At 35.1% G+C, this 23915-nt stretch overlaps 1 long non-coding RNA gene across 2 annotated transcripts in view; it reads left to right on the top strand.

The window, feature by feature from the left end:
* Window positions 1-19648, top strand: part of LOC118150528 (uncharacterized) — a 111310-nt gene extending 91662 nt beyond the window's left edge. The window contains exons 1-3 of one of the 2 annotated variants that reach the window (XR_004738630.3): window positions 8796-8840; window positions 12194-12292; window positions 16283-19648. This is a non-coding gene — a long non-coding RNA (uncharacterized LOC118150528). Of the gene's footprint in view, window positions 1-8795; window positions 8841-12193; window positions 12293-16282 lie in introns of those variants that run through there. The other variant, XR_004738631.3, reaches the window with a different exon arrangement.
* Window positions 19649-23915: the final 4267 nt, after the last annotated feature.

Here is a 23915-nt window from a genome sequence, read left to right as displayed (position 1 = left end):
CCATGATTGCACCACTGCACGCCATCCTGGGCAAGAGAGTGAGACCATGTCTCAAAAAGAAAATAAAATGGGCCGGGTGCAGTGGCTCATGCCTGTAATTCCAACACTTTGGGAGGTCAAGGTGGGCAGATCACAAGGTCAAGGAGTCCAAGACCAGCTTGGCCCACATAATGAAACCCGTCTCTAATGAAAATACAAAAATTAGCTGGGCACAGTAGCACATGCCTGTAATTCCAGCTACTCGGGAAGCTGAGGAAGGAGAATTGCTTGAACTTGGACCAGAATTGCTTAAACCAGTCGTAGTGAGCCAGGAATATGCCACTGTATTCCAGCCTGGGCTACAGAGCGAGACTCAGTTTTCAAAGAAAATGAAAAGAAAATCAAGAGAGAGAAAGGGAAGGAGGAAGGAAAGAAGGAGGAAAGGAAAGAAGGAAGGAAGGGAGGGAGGGAAAAGGAAAGGAAGAAGAAATAAAAAGAGAAAAGAAAGGGGGAGGGAGCCAGGTAGGGAGGGAGGGAGGAAAGAAGGAAGGGAAAGAAAGGAAGAAAGCATTAGAGTTTACAGGAGAAAGGCTACTTGTTCAAGGTTACACATCTATATAAGTGATAAAGCTGGGACTCAAATCTGTCCAGCTCCATTATATTATTCAGAACAGGAGTAAAGGTAAATGGCATAGGTGTTAGTCAGAAAGAGTCAGAAAGATGGACAGGGGATAGAATATACGGTAAGTCCTTCAATTTTATTGGTGTGCAGTATCTGAAAAGGTAGTCTGTGGACACATGGTTGAGTTCTCAGTGTAACGTGCATATATAGTTGATGATAAAAGGATGGAATTACAAAAAAAATGAAAATGATTAGTGCTATACTTCGAACAGTTTGAGAGAGAGTTACTACTATTTGGTGAGGTGTGGCTTAAATGTCATAGGGAGTAATTATAATGTAAGTTATTTCAGGATAGAGACTAATTATTCAATTTATCATTACAATTAGGAAATGTTAAATGTTATCTTTGCTGATAAAGAAACAGAGGTCTGTGAAATCTCTTCCACCATAGCAGTAGCAAAGAGAAGGTGATTTATAGTAAGGCAATTCTAGATAGTTAGAGGTGGCTTCTGCACTTTTTTACAGAATTAGAAAATAATTCATTTGTACATTGGGATGATAGTGAGGAATTCCATATAATTTTGAAATAAATTTTCCTGTAGAAGTTAAATTAGTCAAATTTTATGTGATAAGAAATGAAAATTGTTTCTTGGATTACTCAGTAAGAATGACATATCAGAATACAATATACTTAAATATGATAAAATGCATAGGAATTAAACTAGGATGAGCAAGGAAACATTTCCTATGACTGTTCTGGTGAAGGATTTTGTCCACACTGGGGAATGGAGAGCCTGGTGTTGAAAAACATAAATTATACCTTCATCCTGATCATGTTTATTCTCATGCTTGAATGTGGATTCAATTATGTTCAATTAATCTTTGATATCTTAATGAATGCAACAATAGAAACAAATATCAACAACAAGAACAGTAAACTGCTAATACTAAAGGAAAACTGAATTCAATGAGTCTAGAAATCACTCGGAATTAGTATCTTGCTACCCAAGCATGGACAAAGCAGATGAGCTGAACCATTCCAGAGTGGCAACATAATAGGACTTCTTCATGTCAACTAAGCACAAAATGTCTTATAACATTTTCAGTTTTACAGAAAATAATCATCATTATAATGATAAGTTATCAAGTAAAAAACTTCAGTATTTTTAAAGCATCATGTGCATTATCTCATAATGAAGATTGCTTGTTCTTAAATATTTAATATGGTAAATAATGTGGACAATAATGCAATTTGTACATAGCAGTTTCAATTTTAACTTAATTATTCTTGAGTTTAGTGAAGCTTCAGGCTATTTCCACTGTAAAAGTGGGTCAAGAAGAGACATTGTATCCTTTTAGAGGAGTGTGAACAAATTCAATCCTCTTTTTGTTAATTACTTCATTCATTGAATAAAATAAATACAAAATACATCCAATTACAGTACAATGGGATTAAATTCAGAAAGTTGCTATGGTGTAGGATTTTCAATAATCCTTTTAACTTTCAGTTTTCAAAACCATAATCCATATTACCTGAAAGAACTGTATGCAATATTATGTGGTCAAATATGAAGGGATTCAATTTTTATGAGTATATTATAAGATTCTGGTATTTAAATCCAGTACCAAAAAAATCTAATTCTTAAGAAAAACATATTTACTAAAAAAATAACTGGAACTGTGTGAAATAACAAATGAAAATGCAATTGAGAGGTCCAGACCCTATTACATTTCTACAGTTTCTGTTGACTTTAACATGGAGGCAACCAGTGAATTTAGCAGGAGCCATTTTAGTGGAGTGATTGGGCAGAAACCATACTGAGTGGTTTTAAGAATGAAGAAAAAGTCAAGAAGAAGGAGCAGCCATTGTAGATAGATCTAGAAAAGTAGTGAGCAAAGAAGAAGAGAGGGATAGGATACTAGCTAGACACAGCAAGTCAATAAGAGAGTTTTGTCTAAATTTTTATTTTTAATTTATCAAAGACTGAACTATGTTTCAATGTATATGAGAAGATGATGGTAAAGAGAGAAGGGATGGTTCTGTAAGGGTGTTTTTTAAGGGGGTTACATTGAATGCAGCACAGAGAACAGGCATGGAGATGAATCTTGGACAAGAAAAGAGACAGTACGGGTACAGTCAGTTAGCACATCGAGTGGCAAAAGTTGAGAATGCTTTATTTGATGACTTCTGTTTTTTCAGGTAGGATGGGAGATTTAAAGATATGTCAAAGTTCTAATATTCAGAAGAATTGATAAAGAGAGATCAAGAGCTTAGTTAAGGTAACATAGGAACATTAGTAGCGATCACTGAAGGTCAATTTTTTGATAGAGAACATGTATTTGTAACAGGAACAATTTGTGAGGTCGTGTGATTTTCTTTAGCCTTGGCACAGAAAATGTTGGCAGTTGAATTAATAGAAGGCTGTAATATTACTATAAGGGTGAAAAAAAGAATAGGACAAAGGAGTTAAAGGTTAATATGAAAAGTGTGTGTTATGAGACTTTGGTTGATAGATTTTGCATTTAGACTACAATTTGAGTTTAAAATTCTTGAGCCACACTTTCATTCCCTAGAACTTTGTAGCTATTGCTTCATTGTCTTCTGTCACTGCGTGATGTTGTGGAAAATTCTGGGACCTGCATGCTTTCTTGTTGAGATTCACTTGAGGTGCCTGGCAAAATATTAGGGAAAGTTATAGATTGTAGCCTCAAACCTTTTGGAAGGCTGAAAGGTTTTATTGGGACAGGCTAAAGGCAGCCAGTTCATTACATTAGCATAGGGAAAAGATAGGGACAATAAAAGGCTTTCTCAGTTAGGTCTGTTTACCCCACATTCCTTTGTCTCTACTCTAACTTGTTTGATCATGTAAACTGTGTGCTGATGGTCCTCTCAGGGGAAGGTCAAAGGGGAATTACCCATTAATGGTGTTTACTCTGGGCCCCAGAACCTAAAGCGTTTATCATTTGTAAAACCACTCTTTTAACCATGTTGATTATTCACAAGCATGTTGACTTAGAACCTCTGTTACTAAATCTATCCTGAATAAATGTGAGCAGTGAGAGGGAGTTATGGTCATTTGGCTGCACTCACCCTCTAAAAGCAGCCGACAACCATCCCTAGCCCACTTGAATCACTGTAATGGGTATAAGAGTGCATTCATTCATCCATCATTGAGTCAGGGTCTGCAGGACAGACCTTGGCAGATGGTGATCAGTGTCTCAGGTGGTGACCCCAATGCAACTGAGGTCACACTTTCTTTGTTTTGTAACTTCTTAGTGGTTGCTATAAGATTTTAAAATATGCATCTTTACAGACTACCTTGAATAATATTATGACATTTCACATATAATATAAGAACCTTACAATTCTATGCTGTTATGTTCCGATTCTGTTTCTGTACTAGTATTTTTCATCTGGTTTACTTCAGTATGCTTTATAAACCTCACTATAAGGTTTTTTTATTTATACTGTGAATTATTTTTTGCTTGTGATCAGGTTTCACATGCTTATTTGCCACCTCTATACTTTCTTTGGTAAAGTGTTCAAATCTGTTGTTCACTTCAATTTATTGCTTATAAAAATAACAGCCATTACTGAGATGTAATTTACATAACAAAAAAGCAACCAGCTTAAAGTTGGTTGTTAATATGTTCACAAAGGTAAACAAACAACACCACTAATTTCAAAACATTTTCATCACCTCAAAAGGAAACCCTCCAAAAAACTTTATACCCATTATTAATCACTCCCCATTCTAACCAGCTCCGAGCCTCCATTGTTTACTTATCTACTTGCTGTCTATGTAGATTTTTCTATCTTGAACATATCATATAAATGAATTTTTTAAAATTGTTTTTTGTGACTGGTTTCTTTCACTTGGCATGGTGCTTTCAGGGTTCATTCATGTTGTGATATGAATCTGTAGTTCATTCCTTTTTATGGCTGCGTAATATTCCATTGTATGAGTAGACCACATTTTACTAATACATTCATTGGTTGATGAAAATGTGAATTGTTTCCACTTTTTGGCTAATCTTGTTAGTACTTTCATTAACATTCACATAAAACTTTTTGTTCAGACGCATTTTCAAATATCTTCATTAAATGCTTATGAGTAGAATTGCTTGGACGTGTAGTATAACATTGGTGAAAAAGTAATTGTGGTTTTCACCATTAAAAGTGATGGCAAACATGGTTGTTAATATGTTCACAAAGGTATACAACCTTTAAACCTTTTTGCCATTAAAAGTAATAGCAAAAACTACAGTGATTTTTCCACTAGCTAATACTTCTATATATAACATTTTGAAGAACTCCAAAACTGCATTCCATACTGATCATGGCTCAATCTTGGCTCACTGCAACCTCCGCCTGCCAGGTTCAAGTGGTTCTTGTGCCTCAGCCTCCTGAGTAGCTGGGATTACAGGTACATGCTACCAGGCTGAGTGAATTTTTGTAGAGACAGGGTTTTACCATGTTGGCCAGGCTGGTCTCAAACTCCTGGCCTCAAGTGATCCATCTACTCTGGCCTCCCAAAGTGCTGCGATTACAGGAGTGAGCCACTACACCTGGCCTGTTGCTGGTTTATATCAGTTTGACTGGGATGTGCCAAGTTGTGAATTTCTTTGAGTTGATTTTCTTAGACATATTTTAGTTTCTTTAATGTGCAGATGCTTCATATATTCTGGACTAATTTTCTCTCTTTCTCTTCTCCTGACATTCTCGTACACATATATGTGTATGATTGATGGTGTCTCAGAGCTCTCTGAGACTATGTTTTGTTTTCTCCAGATTGTCTTCTGTCTCTTAGACTGGCTAATTGCAGTTGATCCATCTTCAAGGTCACTGATTTATTATTTTGTCAGTTGAAATTTACTGTTGTGCCCATCTAGCATATTTTTATCTTAGTTATTGTATTTATCAAGCCTATAATTTCTATCTTTTTAGAAATAAATCCTATCTTTTTATAATCTCTTTTTGGTGTCACATTGATTGTATACTTTAATGATTTATTCCTGGTTTTATTTAATTACATTATCATATAATAGGTAATTTTAAGTCTGTCTAGTAGGTTTAATATCTTGGCTTTCTCTGGGAAATTTTCTATTCACTGATTTCATTTTCATATATTTGGACTATATTTTCTTTTTCTTTGGGAATCTTCATAGTTTTTGGTTAAAACAGATATTTAAATATTATAATATGTCAAACCTGCAAATCATTTTTTCTCTCTTTGCTTTCTGTTTGTTGTTATGTGTTGTTTTGTTGTTGCTGTTTATTTAGCGAGTGTCCTTGACTAATTTTATAAAATCAGTATTCTTTGTCATATTCAGGCACTGAAATCTCGGCTTGAATTGTTAGTGGTCAACTAATGATTGTGCAAAAATTTTATTTTTTATTTATTTTGAGACAGGATCTCCCTCTGTTGCCCAGGCTGGAGTGCAATGGTGTGATCTGCCTCCGGGGCTCAAGTGATCCTCCCACCTCAGCCTCCCAAATACCTGGGACTATAGGTACAAGCCACCATGCCCAGCTAATTTTTTTTTTTGTGTGGAAATGGGGTTTTGCCATGCTTCCCAGCCTGATCTAGAAGTCTTGAGCTCAAGCAATCTGCCCACCTCATCCTCCCAAAATGTGGGGATTACAGGCATGAACCAATGATTGGGCAAAAGTTTTAAATGATATGAACCAATAAGTCTCACTGCCCCTTCCTTAGGGATCACTATGGGTACTGGAGCATGCGTTCAGTGCTCTGATTTTTCCAGTTCTCCCTATGCAAAACCACAATGTCAGCCACAGGTAAAAGACTAAGCCTTTCTCTTGTCTTTACTGAGCATTTACACGTCTCTGCACCTGTACACAGCCTTCAAAATTCCCAGTAATATACTGGAGCTTTTCAATGACCCCATATGGAGTTTTTACTTTTATTTTTGTCAGTCTTTTGTTATCCCTAACTTGTATAGACATCCCAGCCCCTTGCAATGCCAAACAATTACTTAGATCTTTTTTTAACACCTAAAGGTTACTGGTATTTACACAGAATGAGTTCTAAAACAGGCCAAATAAGAATATACCCTGAAAATGGAGTTATTCAAGGAGCTGACAGACATGTCAAAAAGTAAAAATTATCTGAGAACAGGGCTTTCTTACAGCTCCAAGTTCATTCAGTTCCCTCTGCTGGCCTCTAGACTGCTGGTTCTCACAAAGACTGCTTGTTCTCATAGAGATATTTTCAAGGCTACCACATAGTTGGGATAAATGCCGTGGGAATAGAACAAGTATAAATGCTAAAGATTGCTTATCTTACCAATATTATACTATGTTTCTTGAAGAATTCTCCTCAGTTTTGCAAGCCTTTGATTAATTTCCAGACTTATTCCCAGTTGAATTTGTCCCCTTTTTTGCCCATTTTTTTGGCCAGTGTCTGTATTGCCTTTATGAAGTAGTAGTCTTACAGAGTTTCAGAAACATTTCTGGAATAAATGCTCCTCAGATTGCTGCAACCCTTTTATTAGTTTCCAGAGTTTGGAAAATGTTTATTCTGACATGACTGTTTTGCTATTTTTCTTACTCATTTTATGGAGAAGAACATTTTGCCAGGTTCTAATTCTACTTTCTTGCTGACATCCTAGCCTTGACTTCTTTAAATACATTTTCTGCCTCTAACCCTTCTCGATTTACAATTATGCATGTGAGAAATATGTATTTTTCTTTTTCTTTTTTTTTTTTTTTTTAATTTTTCCTGGACATTTTAATCTTTCATCCACAAATGCTGGAAGACATTTTGTTCCTCTCAAGGACCCAACATCTGCAATTTGCCAATCACTGTGCTGGGCCCAAGAAATACATATTTTTCTATACGTTGTTGATATTTTCAGAGTATTAATATTATTGCAATCTGTAGTTTCAGATTTAATAATTTTTTATTGCCACTATATTGTTACTTTTTCTGCAATGTGTTGTACTTAAGACCTTATATGAGATTTTCATTTGAAGAATTGTAGTTATTGGGCTCTAGAAATCTAATTTTGTTTATATTAATATATTTCTTCATTTGTTATATTTGTGCTTTTCCCTAAATACTTAGAGCTTCTTGCAAGTGTTTTAATCAATTTTTCCAGTGTTTTCATTTCTGTGTGAATCGTCTTTTTTTTATTCTGGTCTTGGGTATATATTTTTGCTTCTTAGCATGTACAGAAACATTCTTGTATACTAGACTTTGCCATTTTGCATTGTTGTGTGTCTGGGTTTTAATGTCTGCCTAAAGGAGTGTTGATGTTAATGTGTTTAAGACAGTAATTTATACTTGATAACTTGCTCAATGTGTCAGAGATTGCTGTTTAGGCTTTCTTACGTGATATTTAGAGTTAACTTGAGAGCTATTCTATACCTATTCAAAGCACAATCCTTCTGGGGTTGCTACTTAATGCTGTGAGTGTTTATCATAGTCTCTCCACTCTGGCAGGTTGGAATTCAAAAGTGTCCATGTCTTCTGTAAACTCTAGAAGTTGTTAACCTTATCAATCTCCTGAATTTGTTATTTATCTATTATCTTAAAGTTTCATGCAACACAGGTACAGTGTAATATTCAACCAAAAACTCAGGGGGATCCCTATGAGGAAATCTGCAGTTCTTGTTCTGCATATCTCCTGTCTCTGTAGTTGTCTGCTCTGTTATTTCTAGATGCTTCATCTTTCCCAAACTCTGGTGTTTGTTTTCTTAACTCAGCAAGACCACTACACAAGTTGCTTTTCTCCCTCCCTGTTCTGTGGTCCAGAAATGCCTCCAGGTGTACTGCAGTGGTCTTTAGTGCTCCACTTAATTTTCTTTTTTTTTGGGTGGATCACAGTACTGAACTGTTTGTTGCCCATTGTCTGAAAATAATTATTTCTTATATTTTTTGCAGTTTTCTACTTTTTGTTTCTATTTTGTTTTGTTTTTGCAACAGGAGACGAAACCTGGTATCAGTGAATCTGTTCTGGCAAGTAGAGAATAGAACCCTCTTTGTAAATGACTTGTTCTTTCTTCCTGACTCCCCACATGTATCTTTATTTATCCTTGAAATTCAGCAACTTTTTCCAGATAGGTCCTCATGCTGAATGTTCTGTACCATCTTTTTTTCTAAGATACAATATATCTTTTTGTCCCTTTATTAAAGACTTAACCTTCATGTATTTTGCTTCATTCTTCAGGAGCAGCAGCTCTGTGTAAGCTGAACATCCTTTGTCTAGGTTTCAGGTATTGCTTTTAATATTTTAATGTCTTTTTCTTCTTTTGCTTTTATTTTGTGTAATTTCTTCATGCCTTTCCATCAGGCCTTACTGTTTTCAGTAATGCTTATGTATAATTTTGTTCTAATATGATCTTAAATCTCTACAGTTCAGTTTTCTCTTTTCCACTTATTTTCTGAATTCCGTTAGCTTTTTACTCCCTCTATCACCATGTAATATAAGTTTTGAACCTCTTTTTTATTGCAGCTGTTTTCCATGTCATCCAACTCATGCCATTTGTAATTTTTTTTGAGACTATGGAGAAATAATTACCTGCTCTTTATCTCCTTGGACAATTCTTGTGATATGTGCTGTTAATTGATCTTTTGCTCCTTTACAAGTTTTTTAATCAAAAATACTGTTTTAAATTTATTCATATAATTTAATATTTAATGTTCTGAGATAATTACTCATATTTTAATGAGGTCAACCATATTTGGGGGTTGGGAAGAGATAATGATATGAGGATGTCAATATCTTTAATTTGCATTTATTTCTTGGGGCAACTTCTCGAAAAAAAAGTCTGTCCTTTTCACCTAGTACGCATCTTCTCTCAGTTATTGACACTCAAGTTCTTGATCTTTCCAAGTGAATCCTTTAAGCTCCAGGGTATCTGTTTTATACTGTAATAGAGTTTCCCCTTTGTCATTTATTGCATTTCACCTCTGGCAGTTCCAGCTGGATAGGAGGTTAGATAATAGATAAACATGTTATATTAGTATGGTTCCTGCTTCAACACTGTCTCTCAGAACACTCTGTAGTGGCAATCTGGGTTTCTGCACAGGTATTCTCTCCTCTGGTTGTCTGCCTATTCCTCTGAATCTAATTATTCAAAATGATTGTTGAATTCAACACTAAACAGTGTAATAGTGATTTTGAAGAATCTGAATACTACTTGCGGTATAAAGTATGTGCTTTGTCTCTGAGTCTTCTGCCTTATTTTGTTTTATGTTTCATAGTGAGGGACTAAACTTCTCTTCCTGGGTCCACAAGGGGCGTGGTTTCAAAGGCAAGAACTTCCCAGCGCCGTATCTCTATCCACCCCCTCACCCCCTTCCGGGAGCCTAGAGTTCTTTGTCTAACTTTCGTGCGCAGGCTAGGTAGACTGTCCAGGTGAGCTTCCTTTGTTTAGAAAGCCCACCAAAAGCCTTGGAAGGAGGGGATCTATTGCGAGCCAGGCAAGGAGTGGCTCTATTGTGAGCCAGGCAACCAATCCAATATGAGAGTCGAAGATCAATCACTCCAGAGGAAGTTTGGAAAAGCTCCTCTCAATGGACAAGAACTTGAATTGGTCAGGAGTAACTATGGGGTTAAATCCCCCCGACTCCCTTATCTATACGGATTTCTGTCTCTGGGATCCCCTCCAAAGGCAGCATGGGAGCCTCTCTCTCTGTCTCTCTCTCTTCCTTCCTCTCCCTCTCTTTCTCTCTCCCTCTATCTCTCCCTCCCTCTCCCTCCCTCCCTGTGCAAGCTCCATCTCTGGATCCCCTCCAAGGACAGCGTGGGAGCTCACTCTCTCTCTCTTTCTTTCTCTCTCTCTGCCTAATGAATTGCTTTTCTGCAAAGCTCTTTGGAACAACATTACCGTGCTGCCTGGGTCTCCTCCCCATTCTTGGGGGAGTGAGAGCCCAAGGACCTGAAAAAAACACGTCTGATCAGGGAACAGTGAGCGTCTTTGGAACACCTCCACAGCCCTGCTCCTGTCCCCTGGTTACAATAGTGTTTTGTAGACATGTCTCAAAAATTTTTTATTGTGCTTATGATCATTTTATTGTGGGTTTGAAGACATATCCACTTCCCACCCCCACAACAAAACACACCACATACTCTACTTTGCTTGTTCTATGATATTTATGAGTTTTGAGAGTGAGCATAGTATAAAATACTTAATTTTAGTAGAATAATTAGGTTATTACTTAGGGACAATAAATTGTTGCCTATTTTGTTCAAGAAATAGAATATACTTTGGCACTATTCTACTCCTAAAGCAATGACCACAAATCATTTATGTAGAGGGTTTTTTTCTTACCACCAATAACTAAGAAATTTTAACAGTAAAAAAAAAAAAGCAGCGCCCCTGCCCCAAGAGGGCCTTGTTCAGCTGAAGGAAATTAATTAGGTGTACTATAGCTCTTGATACTCACATGATACTCAGGCCAGCATAGGTGTTACTGGGGACAGTATAAAAAACAAATAAACTTAGGTCCCCATCTATGTTTATTGAGTCAGGAATTACATTTCAGTGGATCCTCTGGTTATTTTTATCCACATTAAGGTGTAAGAAGCACTACCATTAGCAAAAGTGTTCCTAGATTTTAAAGAAAGCTTTGCCTATTGTCTCAATCCCAATAAGGATGTATATCTCCACATTTCTTCTTCCTATAGCCATAATGTAAGAAACTGTGGTGAAGAACTAATGATATGCTGATGACTCTTTGGCCTCTGGAAATAAAAATCATAATTCCTATAATTTTCCAATTTCCTTGGTATGAATACTTCACCATGAATAATTTCAAGCTAACTGTATGAGGTCACTGGATGTGGAATTGGGAAAAGATTTGCATAGTCTGTTCTCACATGACTATGCAATCTGGCTCCTGCACATCACTGCTCAGAATCTACCTATTGTTGTTGCCATGGTACAAGCACAAGTTATCTTACTGACTTCCATGATACTTTGGGGCTTTCTGGATGTGACTATTTTTTTTTTTTTATTAACAAGGACCTTTGTAAAATGAAATAAAATGCAATATGAAGATAAACTTGAAACTTATAAAACTCTTCTTTATCTCTTATCCTTTTAACATATACTAGTTATAATTTCTTAAAATTTTGTAAACCAAACTCTCCATATAACTAGATTTTTGCATCAGTTATATAATATATCTCATTTTGGTCTTCAAAATAAACCTTTCTTACAACAATTTTATTATTTTATTGTCTTAAATAATAATTTGAGTACACTTGTGGTACAGGGTGGTCATTTTGTAAAGAAAGTAGTTGACTTGGACAAGGTCATAAAACAAATCCAGAGATAAAACATAATGAGACACTAGGTTTCCTGCATCCCAGTCTCAGTGTTTGTGTCTAAGGTGTTTTATGGGGAGAATGGAATAAGGGGATTCCCAGTCCCAGAAACTGTATTTGACCTTCTCCTGGGTCTAAAATTTCTAGGCCATTTGAAAGAGATTGAATGGCAAGTAAGGCTGTGCAATCCTGATTGAAAAGATTTGGATGACCAAGCTTATCACTGACTTACCTGCTTTTCTTGTTAGACTAATTGATTCATGAAGATGACTTTGGTTATTTTCTCTTTTACAGTCATCAGCAACTTCATTCATTATGCGGCTGGTGAAAGAGACATTCAAAGAGGTGAAACAATTTGCCCATGTACACACAACCAGCAAATTGCAGAGCCAGGTAAAATCTCGTTCCATGTGAATTTCCAAAGCCTCATTTTTGTTTATTCCATTACACTTGATATATTTAATTTTTCTTTGTTTCTTGTGTTATATTGAGCCCGAATTTGTTATTCTAGTAATATGATAGTATTAATATCCACATTCAGTTGAAACTGTTGGGCGAATAGCAACAATGGATAATTAGTATTCAGAGCTGTATCAATAAGTCTGTTTCAATCTTTATTTGTAAATTCTCAGATAACTAAGATTGCAAAAACATTTCATACATAGAATAGATGCATTCATAAAAGTAAAGGCGATTAGAGGTTATCAGAGGCTGGAGGAAGGGAGAAATGGTAAGTTATTGCTTCATTATTACGTATTTTGTTTAGGGTGATGAAAAAGTTTTGAAAAGTAATGGTAGTGGTTGCATATCATTGTGCATATAGTTAAAATGTCACTCAATTGTACACTAAAAATTGTTAAAATGAAAAATGTTAACTTCTGTTTATTTTACCAAAATGTACTAAAAACAGTCATGAGGCCTCAAAAAAACAAAAATTCACATGATGGCCATAGGTTTTTCATTTGTAGGAAGTAATATTTTTGGGAAAAGCTCCAAATGACTTATTCATAGCCTAGAGATTCTAAGAGAAAGGTTTTCACAAACACAGCCAATCATAATTAAAATTTCTATATTTCAATGGACTGTTTTAACCATAGAAAAATTATATTAATTTTCAATGGGAATTTTAACCAGATAAGGAGCCTTCTGACTGACGTCAGCCAATGTATTCTTTGTCTGAGAAGCTAGAATGACTATTATCAAAAACACAAAAAGTAACAGATGCTGGCAAGGGAACAGATGCAGAGAAAAGGGAACATTTATACACTGTTGGTGGGAATGTAAATTAGCACAACCTCTATGGAGAAGAGTATGATATTTCTCACAAAACTTAAAATAGGACTACCATATGATCTAGCATCTCACTATTGAGTATATATCAAAACGAAAGGAAATCAGTATGTCAAATAGATACCGGTACTTGCGTGTTTACTGCCAAGATATGAAATCCACCTAAGTGTTCATTAGTGAATAAATGAATAAAGAAAGCATGGTGTATATACACAGTAGAATATTATACAGCACCAAGCCTAGAACTAAGCACACAGTTGACACAATAAACATATTGTGTCTGTTTGTCTAGTTAGGATTATTTTTAGAAGAAAATGTGGATATAAGTCTTAAATGAAAGGGAATAACATAATATAGAAAGTCCATTTGGATAATGATGACGTGTGTGTGTGTGTGTGTATTTTATATATATTTTTTCTAAATGCCATTCTGTATACATAGACTGATAATAATTCCTATTTAAGTTTAAAGTGAACTACAGCACATGGTCAAAGAAATTGTTCTCTAGTGAGAAAATTTACTATATACACCTTCCCAAAATAGTGCTTTAAAAGTATTAAAATATAGATATCAACATCATATTGCATTTTCTAAAGACTGAGGGCTCATGAAGTTATTGGAGCAACAACTGGATACTCCTCTATTAGTCAATAAAATATTCTGGATATATGTGTATGCAGTAACTAATATTTTTTATTTTATTGCTTTACATGTTCAGAGCCAATATGTTTTGCTCAAAATATTGATTTTTGATTATGTGTATATTACAAAAGGTTTACTTCTGACCTTGAGGTTTTCTACTTAAAGCATTCATCCATATCTCTAAGAGCTAAATAATACTTCAGAGTTTTTCCTGTAAGTGGCAATAAATGCACTTACTAAATGGAATCTTTTGTCTCCATGGAGTAGAGATTAAGTTTCAGAAAGCAGAGACACAGCTGCAGTGTGCTGAGCTCAGAGCTCATTTTTCTAAGTCTTTGTCTTATAAATTTGGTCTGTTAAAATGTTTGATCTGAATAAACTGAAAATGGAAAAAAAGGTATATACATGCATTTAGAGATTCCTTTTTCTGTAACAAGCCCCTGCAGTTTCTAAGAAAGATATACCATCTTAGAATCCTTAAAAGTTTAATATAATAGGAATGTGAACAGAATAATTCTCTTTGAGATGCTGTAAATGGAAGATCAACACAATGAAATGATAAGTGTTTGAAGTGATGAATACCCAGTTACCCAGATTTGATCATTATATATTTATGCTTATATCAAAATATCAAATATACTCCATAAATATGCACAATAATTTTATATTCATAAAAATGTTTTTATAAGATGTTCAAATATACCCATAATAGTATTTAGAGCTTAAAAAATTCACAGCGCTCAATTTGTAAAACCTTTCAGTATACACAGAAGGGCAAGTAATTGGATAAAACCACAGTGAGGGAACCAGCAGAGTCAGTCCTTGAGTCCATTAAACCTGATCGCCTCCATAGGTTCTCCCATTAAAAACTCACATATAGCAAAAGTCCTCATTATAGTTGTTCTGTTTGAAATGGTAATATGTAATATAGGTCTGGGTAAAACATTTACAATTAAGTAGTATGCTTTCAGCAAATAGAATCCATAGCTGAGGTCCCAAGGTCATTTTAATCTTGAATATTTTTTCTTTCATTATCTATTCTTTGTTGATTAAAAGGTTCAAAAATAATGATGAGGACAAACATGTATACTTACTTTATCACATATTGAATACACGTTATTATGGGTTTTTTAAAACTTAAAAATATTTTCACATGCTATAGATGATAGGTTGCTCATGTTTCCATGGCATTTTAGGTTTCCAAAGTGCTTTCATGTTCATCATGTCTGTGCTATCTGCAAGATATAATAACTATCTCCTTCTAGACATGATGGACTTGAAATTCCGTAAGGGTGTGATTTGTATAAATTACTCAGCTTGGTGATGACAGAGTCGAGATTAAAACCTTTGTTCTCAAATTTTAATGTATATCAGAATCCCCTTTTTAAAGTACATCCTTCTGGGTCAGAATTTCTGATCCAGTATGTCTAGGTGAACACCTAAGAGTTTGCATTTCTAACAAGTTCTCCTGTGATACTGACTTTGCCAATCCAAAGACCCAAACACTGATGTAGATAATGCTTGAGCAGCCTATCTGTATTCTCATGTAGCCTCTCTTATAGAATTGGAAATATTTAAAAAACAAGTGGTTTGCCTAGCCTCTTCTTTCAAATGTATTAGTAAGTCCTCTTTATATTTAGCAAGTTATTAAAGTAATATCTTATGTTTTTGGTTTGCCCATATCAATGACATTTTAAAATAAGAAATATATTCCAACATACATCTATCAAGTACATTGAAAGAATGTGTGAATTTATTACTAATTTTTTGAGGTTGCAGTTATTCTTAATACTTGAATACTTGTATTAGGGTTATTGGTAATTTGCATAACACTATTGTAATGTTACATTGTTCTGTATTATTTGACAATATATTTACCTTTGCCTGTGAGATTTATATTTAGTTATGCTTTCATATTGCTTTTGAGTGTGTTTTTGAATGTGGAACCTTTGTGTCCTAAATTAGGAGCTTTGTGCTCAATGTGATTATAAAATCATTAGACACTGAATTTACAATACAAGTCCATAAATAAAATTCTTATTTTTATTATAGACTGCAAGATGAATATTAAAAGATAACATCTAAGAATATAAAAAAGAAGAAAAAAAGATAACATCTAATCAGTATTGTAACCATTAGTTAGGTTTATTATTATTTTTACTTTTTTCCTTTCTATTTTAAAGACTTTTGCATTTAAAATATATGCAAAACTGTTGACTTTGGCAACAGTTTCAATTTACAGGATAAAATATAATATTTCCAGTTACATTTGTATTTCAAAGAAACAATAGCTGGTTTTGTTTTAGTTTTCATTTTTTTTTACTATAAATATGCCCCAAATATTTCACAGAGCATATTTATACTACTAATAATTATTTGTTGTTCATTTAAAATTAATATATAATTCATAGTCTTTTCTTTTCCTTTTGCTGCTGAATCTGACAATTCTAGACTAATGTCAAAAGTAGAAGATCACTGACTGCTGGGTGAAAATATACAAGGTAAGTGTGAATAAATCTACTTAATACTTAGCAGTATGAAAAGTAAAATTTAGAGTTTCAGAATAAATGCATTATGTTAACATCATATACTTAGAACTCATTAGTATCTACCAATACATATTGTATACATGATATGTAAAAACATATGTATATATGTAATATATGCTATTTTATCAGTCATGGTTTCAGGATAGTATATTTAATTATATATTAAACTTACAGCACCCTCAATATGGTAAGATCCTCAAATACACTCATGCATTAAATACTTTTTGAGCATGGCATGTGAGACAGAATTCATTGTGTTCAGTGGAAAATGAGTTAAATAGGTTAGCAGATAGTTGTCCTCTATTCTCCTCTGATCTTAAGTGCAAAGAAAATGGCCTGAAAAGGCACTGAAGCCAAAACAGTGATTCTCGACCTGGGCTTCCCATCAGAATTACCTAGAGTACATTAAATTCTTTGCTTGTGTCCTACCCTCATATATTTTTAATTAATTGGTTTGAAATCTGCCTTTGAGGAGATTGAAGACAATTATTTGTCCTAAAAGCTTTCTCAATTATTTCTAATTTACAGCCAAGATTTCTTAAATTAATGGTTCTCAAACTTGTTTGCATATTTTAATGTCACAGGGAACCTTTACATAAATATGTGCATGACCAGACCATGTCCCAGATAAAAGGGGTTGGGTGTGGGGGTGAGGTTGAGACAGTCTTAAAGCTTCTCAACTGTTACTGGAAAGGGGTCCCAATCCAGACCCTAGGAGAGAGATTTCTTGGACCTCACAAAGAAAGAATTCACGGTGAGTCCTTAGAGTAACATGAAAACAAATTTATTTAGAACGTAAAGGAATAAGGAATGGCTAAGCCATAGACAGGCCCGCAGCATGGGCTGCTTGACTGATTATATTTATAGTTATTTCTTGATTATATGCTAAACAGGGGGTGACTTATTCATGAGTTTTCTGGGAAAGGGACAGGCAATTCCCTGAACTGAGGGTTCCTCCCTCTTTTAGACCATATAGGGTAACTTCTGACAGTTGCCATGGCATTTGTAAACTATCATGGCGTTGGTGGAAGAGCCTTTTAACATGCTAATGTATTATAATTAATGTATAATGAGCAGTGAGGACAACCAGGGGTCACTTGTGTCACCATCTTGATTTTGCTGGGTTTTGGCTAGCTTCTTTACTGAATCCTGTTTTATCGCCAGGGTCTTTGTGACCTGTATTTTGTGCCAACCTCCTATCTTGTCCCATGACTAAGCATGTGTAGGGCTGGGTGCTCACGCCTGTAGTTCCAGCACTTTGGGAGGCTGCAAGGTGAGTGTATCAGCTGAGGTTAGGAGTTCAGGATCAGCCTGGCCAACATAGTGAAAACCCATCTCTACTAAAAATACAAAAAAATTAGCTGGGCATGGTGGTGGATGCCCGTAATCCCATCTACTCGGGAGGCTGAGGCAGGAGAATTGCTTGAACCTGGGAGGTAGAGGTTGCAGTGAGCAGAGATTGCACCACTGCATTCCAGCCTGGGCAACTAGAGCAAAACTCCATCTCAACAACAACAACAACAAGAAAAAGAAAAAGAATGTATAACTTACCGGGCATGCGGCCCATCAGGTCTCATCCTTATTTCACCCACCCCTACTCAAGATGAAGTTGTGGTGGTTTAAATGCCTCTGATAAAACTTATTTCAATATGCAGGTAAGTTAGAAAATCATTATTCTGCAGAATTTGTATGCTCTTTACCCAGTTCTCCATTCAGATATGAACTAGACTTTGAGTATTTGCCTTATTAGAACTTAAGAGAAATTAAAGAAAAAAAAAAAGAGCTTTGGGAAGGTATTGACAATATTGGTTTTTCTAAGGTGTGAGGAGGTATTTTTCATGAGATCATATGAATATCACGTGTACTCCATAAGTATGTATAATTATTATATATTCATAATTAAAATTTTTAAAGAAAAACTTAAAAAATAATAAAGACAATGACAATAAATCAAGCATGTTCTTGAGAATTTCCTGTAGAACACTCCACCATAGCTTGAAATCCATATGGCTTTTAGTTTCTTTTTTTTATGCACAAGGATGACTAAAAATTCCAAACTGAGCAAACAACAACCGAAAAAGTTCTGGCAGCACAAATATAACAACTTTTTACTATGCCAAGTACTGAAAATCCTGCTGTTAGTTGTTTTTATTTCTGCATGTGTGGATGAACTTGCCATATGAACAAGTCAGGTATGCTTAATGAATCATGGACAAGCATGGATGCCCTCCAGTGGAGCTTCGCAGTCTTCAAGATGCAGCAATTGGAATGAATGGAATTGTTTTACCTTTAGCCATTATATCAGATGTCATCAATTTCTTGATCCAATTAGTTCTCATTTATACATAGTAATGCCTATTGACTTCTCAATTCACTTCTACCAGTGTGAGCAGATAACAACTTTCGTTTCTTCCCTTCCTTCTGGTGGTGGCTGTGATCAGGGTATCAGGGTTTGGGTTGGGAACATGTGTAGCAGAGAATGAGCCCTGGATAAGGGTTCAAGAAAAGGTATTTAGTTCTTGTTCAGCCCCATATTGCCTATGTCACTTAATTTCGAGAGTTTTAGCTTCTTTATTGGTTCAGTCAGCATAGTTTTAACACCTGCCTGAAGGTCTCACAGTATGGCTGTGAGGAACAAAATTAGTTTAGTATGTCATCATAATGTGAGGCAGCCAAAAAATGAAAGATGCATGGTACTAGTAGGGGCAAATGAGGATCTCTGGAAATCAGACATGCCTATGGAGGTGGTATAAGTGCTGTGGGTGTTGACCTAGGCTAAGGAACATTTTTTCCCTGAAGTGGAAGAAGAGATTATCCCGTTGCAAGAGTTAGGGGCCAGGGGTTGCAGAAGGAAAGTGGAAATATTGGGTCATTTCTAGGAATGTAAGTTTCTTTGATAGAGTTACCAGATAAATCACTGGACATAGGGTTAACTTTGAATTCGAGATAAACCGTGAATAGAATGTTCACTATATGTATTTCCCAACTATTGCATGGAAAATACACTAAAAATTATTCATTGTCCATCTGAAATTCATGTTTGTTTGTGCATTCTATATTTTGATTTGCTTAATCTGCCAACACTAATCTTGGGATAGTTGGGGCTGGCCATTTTGCTCCTTTCAGTTATTTTTTGGAGGAGAAAGTTTCAGGTATTTCTAACTTGCTATGTGCCTTGATACATTGTTGATTGACACATGATACTTAAATATTGATAGCATTTTATGGTTTCTGAAGCAGATTTATATATATATATATATATATATATATATATATATATATATATATATATATATATTGTTTATGAAGTACATTTATAGAAATTATTTGCAAAATTCTTATAAGTTAGGCATTATCATTCCCACTTTATAGATAAGAAAACTGAAAATCAGAGTTTTCAGGTTACGATGCTTGTTCAAGTTTCTATGGCTGTTTAATGAAATATTTAGCAATTAGAAACAGTTCTTTGATTATATGTGCAATGTTATTTCAACTATGCCCAAGCTGTCTCTTAAACTGATTAGATCTCAGCGTTTTATGTTTTACCAGAAGCAGATTTTCTTTTTTGTTTTCCATTATCTAAAACTAGTCCCAGCAGGCATTACTTCTAATCCAGTTGTTTTGCTTGTATGATTCTATTGAAGATTTAGTATTAATGAGATCGCTGTGAGTAAAATATACAGCACTTTGAATTTGTCACTGTAGCTTCTCTTAACAAATGAATTGAACAAATGTAGTGTTACAAGAATTTACATTTTCTGCCCAGTTGGAAACCCAACGATTTATTTGCTCCACAATTTTAAATAGCGACTTTTTATAAACAGTGTCCCAAATTGACTTCAAATAACATAATTATAGTACAATATGTTCTCCTAAAACCTTCTCTAGATTTGTATGCATGGTCATTGCATGGCAAATTGTAACTAAATTTCTCCGGTGCAGCACGTTTTCAAAGAGGACATCAGCAAGAAGTGTTTAATAGCAATAATACACATGTAGTGACGCTGTGGAATAGTGATTCTCAGAGTGTGGTCTTCTCAACTAGCAGCACCAACATCCCCTGGGGCCTTGTTACCGAGCTAGAAATCCCTCGATCTCAACCTAGACCAGAAGCAGAAACTCTGAGGCAGGGTTCAGCAGTTTGTGTTTAACAAGCCCTTCAGGAGATTCTGATGCATGCAAATGTGTGAGAACCATTACAGGACTAGCATCCTGCAGTACCTCCTGAGGGTGAAGAGTGAATCCTGGCTTTGAAAAGCTAATTGAGACACAGTTCTCTTCCAAGGATACTTCTGTGGACATCATTGGTAAGTCCACCCCTTGGTTCCCTAAAATCTTTACATGTCCCAACTTTCTCAGCAGGTGGGGGAGTGAAAACAGTCAAAATAATGGAGAAATAGTTATGAAATTCAGTGAACTGAATTAATTGTTAAATGCAAGTATAAGCATTCATCCATTGTTAGGAGAAAACGTACATTTACAAACTCTTGTTACATATATAAGGTACTATCATCAGCATTTTGCACACGTCTCATTTAGTTCTCATAACCATCCTACCATAGAGCCATTATCATGACCACTTCATAGATGACAGAAATGTTAAGTACCTTGCTCAAAGTTACACTGCTGGTGAGTGACCTTTGTTTGGTTTATAATTTAATTATAGTTCATCTCTTTAATGAGCGTCCCTGGCCTCTCCACAGTATAACAGACATCTCCTATTGCCACCTACCTTGAAATTGGCTCTCATCATCTTACAGTGCAGTTTCCTATTCATTTGACAGATATCTTGAAACCAGGGGGTGAATATCAAAAGGCTAATCTAGAGGAGTATGTGGAAGCATTTCAGTTTCTCACTCTTGGCCCACACAGACAAACCTTTTAAGAACTCCCTATAATAAAGCACATCAATATGTTAATGTCACAGTTTTATACTTTACAAAGTAAATTCATCAATAACACATATAAGGAAATTTAATGTGTATCAGAGTTAGTATTAGAGATTAGTAGGGAAAAAAATGACTATTTAACATGTGGTGATTTTGGACAATTGGTTACCAGAGAAGTGAAAAACAAAACCCTAAATTCAATCCCTACTTTACAGCCACCATATATATTTTTAAAAATCTCAAGTGCATTAAAATCTAAATGTGAACTACAAAAGATTAAATACGTTTAGAATATCTATATATATGAAAACGTTATGATCTTCTGGGTTAAGAGTTTATTTTAAAAGATTTCTTTTAAAAAAGACTGACTATATCACAATTTAAAACATTCTTATGACAAAAAGAAAATACCATGAGAAAGTTAAAAGACATATGACAGATTAGAAGATATTTACAATATATACAATGAAGAAAGGGCTAGAAACCAAAATAGATGAAAACATTCTACAAGTGAATAAGAAGAGTATGAACAATTCAGGAGAAAAATCGACACTAAATACAAATAGGTAATTTACATTAGACAAAACTGAATGCAGAATAAATACATGAAAAGATGCTATAGCTTTATATTAACCAGGGAAATAAAAATATCAACAGTGAAATACCATTTTATAGTTTTCATGTTGGCAAAACTATAAAATCTGTCAATAATCAGTATACTTCATAGATTAGGCCAATCATTTTGCAGAGGACAATTTGGAAAGAATAGAAAATCTAAATATGTACAAACACTAAAATCCAGCAATTCTACTTCTAGATATGATTTCTATGGAAGTTTTCCTATTTGAGTGCAAAGAGGTATATGTCATAAGTTCACTGCAGTGCAGTATATAATAGTTAAAGATTGGATATAATTTTAATGTCCATCAATAGGAAAATGGACAGAGAGTTTGGTATATTTATGAGGTATGATGTTATGTAGCAGTTAAAAATAATGAAATAGATCTGTGCATCAATAACGATAGACTGCTAAAATCTAACTTTGATGAAAATAGCTAATGTCTAGGAAGATATACATAGTATGGATATCATGTGTGTAATTTAAAAATATATATAATATTAATATAGATATATATTTGTGTGTCTGTACATATATGTATGGGATTGGCAGAATAAACATAAAATTCAGTGGTTCCCTCCAGGGAGAAGCGACGCAGGAGAATGGGAATGAGGAGGGAATTCTAGAGACAAATTTTATGATGTAAGTATGTAAGTACGGAAAAATATTAACCTAAGTCTTTGCTGTTATAGTCTCTGCATTTTTTGTGTTATTAATCTTTTTTTTTCCTAACAGAGAAAAAAATGCCCTGAAGCTCAGAGAGGTATGTAAATTGCATGAGAGAGCCAAGGTAAAGAAATACATCACTGTGTAAAGGCCAATTCAAATGCAATAGAAAGGCTAATTACATCAACAGAAAAGTGAAATATTTCAAATGGGTTCAGAGATTTTCAAGTCCTTTTTTAGTAAAACATTGCTGACTAATCCCTGCCCCATTGGGAAGTGTTTCAGTAGACACAATTGTTTTCATGAACTTTGTTATTTTTCTTATTTTTTTATTTTTATTTTTTTTGCGACAGAGTCTTGCTCTGTCACTTAGGCTGCAGTGCAGTGGCGCAAACTCAGCTCACTGCAACCTTTGCCTCCCAGGTTCAAGTGGTTCTCCTGCCTCAACCTCCCCAGTAGCTGGGATTTCAGGTGCACACCACCATGCCTAATTTTTCTATTTTTAGTAGAGACGGAGTTTCACCATGTTGGCCAGGCTGGCCTCCAACTCCTGACCTCAAGTGATCCACCCATTTTGGCCTCCCAAAGTGCTGGGATTATAGGCGTGAGTCACCATGCCAGGTCAACTTTGTTAATTTTTATGTTGGAGTTACAAAATCTATGTTGGTGCACTACCCCCTTTGTGGCTATAGGTTGATAACTGTGTTAGAACTGACACTAACACCTACTTTCACGGTCTTTGCATTATCACCAGATGACACTCCCTGCTCAAAAAAAAATGTAATGTGATTAATTAATGTTTCTCTTCTTTTTAGAATTGCTTATTGTAATCCACTGCACCCTGACTATCTGGTGGTATGAGATTTCAGATGACCTAGTAAGTATCCTTCTACTTGACTTCTTAAGGAGGGCTTTTTATGAGAGCCCTCTCTAGATTTAAATGAACAGTGTTAAAAGTAGACATAATCATTAATATTGACTAAAGATTTTTATAGTTTTGGATATATCAGCTTGTTAATATATAATTTAAAACTTCTTAGGGTGGAAAACTGGTTGATTGAATACTGAAGATTAGTGAGGAACAACAACAGCGTGAATTAAGGGATAAGGGTTAAGGTGACACTAGAGCTGCCTTTATCTAGCTCTGAGACGTTGAAACAATTTCTTGCACTCTCTGGGATTCAGCTTCTCCATCTGTACGTTGGTGAGATGGACTAGTACATTTCATTTGATGTCGGTATCAGTAGCATTTGTCATAGGTGGTGATTACTTCCTTGTCCTGGAACCATTTTCTTCCATTAACTTCTAAGGCATTTCTAAGGCATCTCTTAATTTCCCCTTGTTTCACTAGCCCTCTTTCT

The sequence above is a fragment of the Callithrix jacchus genome, chromosome X (genome assembly GCF_049354715.1).
Source record: "Callithrix jacchus isolate 240 chromosome X, calJac240_pri, whole genome shotgun sequence".
Taxonomy (NCBI): domain Eukaryota; kingdom Metazoa; phylum Chordata; class Mammalia; order Primates; family Cebidae; genus Callithrix; species Callithrix jacchus.
The sequence above is the reverse complement of the archived record's forward strand: the minus strand, read 5'-3'. Positions and strand labels throughout refer to the sequence as shown.